Below are 3,934 nucleotides of genomic sequence, written 5' to 3'. Positions count from 1 at the left end.
TGATCCTCTCACCTCGGCCTCCCAGAGTGCTACGATTACAGGTGAGAGCCACTGCACCTGGCCTGCTAAATTATTTTCTCCTGAGTTTTCTTTTAGTGGAGGATACATCATCCATTCAGTTGTCCAAGAAAACCTGAGAGTCACTGTAACTTCTCATCTCTTATGCTTAATGAGACACTAAATCCTACAATACCATTTCCCAATCTGTCTACTTTTCTTATCCTTATTCCCAGGACTCTAGTTTAGACACTAAAATTCATCACCTGGATGACTGTAACAATCTTGCACTAACTACCTTCGGTCAATTCTCCAAACTTTCCCTGTTTAAAACCCTCCAATGGTTCCCCTTTGTTCTTAGCATAAAGTCTAATTTATCTCTTAAAACCCAAAATAAATAGAGATCAAGTTCACATTTGCAAACAGCTTATTAAATTCATAGGTTGTTCATACAGAATCAAGACCTGTAGAAAACAAAAAAAAAGAAAGAAAGGTGGGTTAATTCTTAGGTTGTTTTTAATAACTTCTAATACCTTATTGAAATTTAATGGAGCTCAATTAAAGTCATTATTTGATCTGTTACATACCAGTATTTACTATGTGTAAGTAATTGCATTAAATATTATAAGGTTTACAGAGATAAATGATGATATATCTGGCAGAAAAGACAAGTACATAAACTAGTCTTACACAATAAAGAAAATGTTCAGAAATCCCTGACATAGGACGTACTAAAGGGCTCTCAGATGTTCATGGAAGGAAGCATATCGGAGAAGACAGCCTGGAGAAGATGTGGTTTTAGCTGGGCCTTGAAGACCATGTAATAATTAAGATGTGGGGCAGCCTAAGCAAAGGCCAAGAGAAAGAAATCTCAAAAAGATAAAAAGAAAAGTTAAGTATTTAGTTTGGCTGGAATGTAGAATTCATGAAGGAAAATGGTAGCTGGAGAAATGAGCTGGGGGCAGACAAAGGCAGACCCTGCACACGGGGCTTAGAAGTAGGGACTTTATTCTACAGAGAATGAGGATGACTAAGGAAAAAATTTTACATAAGCTGTGTTTCAAAAGACTTTCACCATCAAAGCCATAATTATCATTAAATCAAGAGTTAATATAAAAATAATTGTATCTACAAATTTCCTCATGAAAAGAAAAAATAAAAAAGGATTAAGAGAATATTTAGAAAATGATTACACAGTGTTCAGTTGGATTAGAATTTGGAATGGAATGCAGTGTCAAGATTTTATTAAATCCTTCATTTTGTAATTAAGCCTCCCAAACCAAGTTTTTTTAAATTAAAAGCTTATAAAGTTTCAAATATTTACCACATATTTTAGTAGAAGTTCTATATTTTACTTCCAAATCACTTTTAGGATTTTTGTGACTTAAAATAGATACAGAACTTATTTGCAAAAAGAATCTACAACATATTGGTCTCGGAGTAAGTGGTTTCTGACAGATGAAACCAGATGAAAGCAGATGGCAACTGTACTTCATCTTTTCCGTTTTCTTTCTTATAACTAAAAATAATCCTTTCTTTTTTGCTCCCAAAAATAGTTCGATAAATTTCTGTGATTATATTATCTAAGTAAATTGATAGCTATTAACACCAAGAATACATTTTGCCATGATTACTTTCATATCAAACTATCATTTTTACCATTATACCTCTCTGAGCATTAAAAAAAAAGCTACTTATTTTGACAACTTTAATCATCCCAACCTAGTCTGCAATGCTGACATAAAAAGTAATATGCATTCAACTATTAAGTTCATGAAAGCCATATATGAAATATTTCACCTTTTAAATGTCAATTACTTTTAAATATAAAAATTTAAAGACCTGTGCTGAAAACCACAGAAGCTCAAAAGACACTGTGTTGTTAAAGGTTGTGGCTTTGAAATGCTGACACAGAGCATAGAAACATATTTATCTGGATTGGCTGCATCTCCACTGGCCCTGCTCCCAACCCCCTGCCAAGAAAGAAGATCATTATATAATCTATCTTGGAAACCATAACCTTAGGAGTGTGAGTCTGAACTTGGCTGTGGATACCACAGGAAAAAGCCACTGTCCAACTGAACAGCACAAATCAGGCACAATTGATAGACAAGAAGTTTGAAATCTATACAGGAGTCAGGCCTTAAGGCATGTGAACTTGATCCTACAGGCATTGGGAAGCTTTCGAAAGACTTTAATTAGGGATTGATATGGTCATTTTTTGTTTGCTCTTTTTTTTTTTCTTTTTTTTTCTTGAGACAGAGTCTCGCTCTGTTGCCCAGGCTAGAGTGCTGTGGTGTCAGCCTAGCTCACAGCAACCTCCAACTCCTGGGCTCAACCAATCTTCCTGACTCAGCCTCCAGAGTAGCTGGACTACAGGTGCTCGCTACCACGCCCAGCTAATTTTTTGTTTCTAATTTTAGTTGGCTGGCTAATTTTTTCTAATTTTAGCAGAGACGGGGTCTCACTATTGCTCAGGCTGCTCTCGAACTCCTGACCTCAAGTGATCCTCCTGCCTCCGCCTCCCAGAGTGCTAGGATTACGCGCCTGGCTGCTCATTTGTTTTTATAATTGAATCTCAGATACAGTTGATTATTCTCTTCAGTTTCTAGCAGATAAACATTATTGATCTATGAAAAGCTTTTTTCCCATTCTTTCTAATCTCAAATCCTCATCCCATTCTTCACCCTTCCATAAGCAATTGTTCTTTTGTGTTTAATGTATTTTGTTTATGTTCTTACAAAATGTGTATTGTTATACTGTGCATGTCTTTTTTATTTATGTGAATGGTATTTTGTTACATATCACATTCTATTTTTTAATTTTTTTCCCTTAGCATATTGTTTTTAAGATCAATTCATGTTCCTATGTAGAAATATAACCTACATTCTGCTGTTTCCAATTGCCGTGTAGTTAAGATGACTATAAACTTTGTCATCTGCATCACGAGGGTGAAAGGAGGTGCTATAACAATTACACAGAAATAACAAGTTAAACACGGCTATCCAGGACTCTGTGCTCCTAAATTCCATGCTGTTCATCCATGACATTTTATTGATATACTCTTCCAAGGATGGACATCCAGGTTGTCTGCAACTCCCTGCTACCAAAAATAACTTTTCAAATAGCCTCTTATGGATGGACCAGTGTGAGAATTTCTTAACCAAAAAGATACTTGTAATGGTAATGATTTATAAATTTCTGACATAGATAATTATGTAAACACTGAAGAGAGAAAAGTGACAAATGAGGAAATTGCAAAGCCATGTTTGGAGAACCAAGTGTAGTAGAGCATGTAGGTAAGAAGTAAAGGTTTTAGTACGAGAATAATGAAAGGTATAGCTGAAAGGTTATTTGTTGTTTAGGGGCAAAATTTTAGGAGGGCTATGTGTGCTGTAAACTTTATCCTGAGAGTAGCCGAAAGTTTTTGAACCAGGGTGTGGGGTGATAGAAATGGTATTCTAGGAAGATAAATCTGATGACATTGGATCAAATATACCACAGAGACTAAAACGAGGAGATCTATTAAGGGAATAGCTGAAAGCCAGTATAGTACAGTATTTAGTTTAGTACAACATAGATTCTGGAACTAGACTGTCTGGATTCAAATCTAGTTCTACCACTTACCAGTTTTACGACCTTACTTATGCTCTGTGTACCTCAATTTTCTTGTCCCTAAATTAGAGATTATTATATAACTTTTTTCATAGGGTTACTGTCAAGAGTTTATAATAGTCTCTGGCACATATAATCACTCTCAATGTTAGCTATTATCAATTACTATTACTTCTTTCAATAATCCAGGAAGAAACAGAAACCAGTTTAAGTTAATGTAATCATAGAATATCTTCAAAACCCAGAACACACGCCCTGAAGGAAGTGTCCTAGTATCACCTAGTGTGCCATTCACAGACCCCCTACCTTCCACAGTAAGAAT

The sequence above is a fragment of the Eulemur rufifrons genome, chromosome 24, assembly GCF_041146395.1.
Source record: "Eulemur rufifrons isolate Redbay chromosome 24, OSU_ERuf_1, whole genome shotgun sequence".
Classification (NCBI taxonomy): Eukaryota; Metazoa; Chordata; class Mammalia; order Primates; family Lemuridae; genus Eulemur; species Eulemur rufifrons.
Note: the sequence above shows the minus strand (reverse complement) of the source record.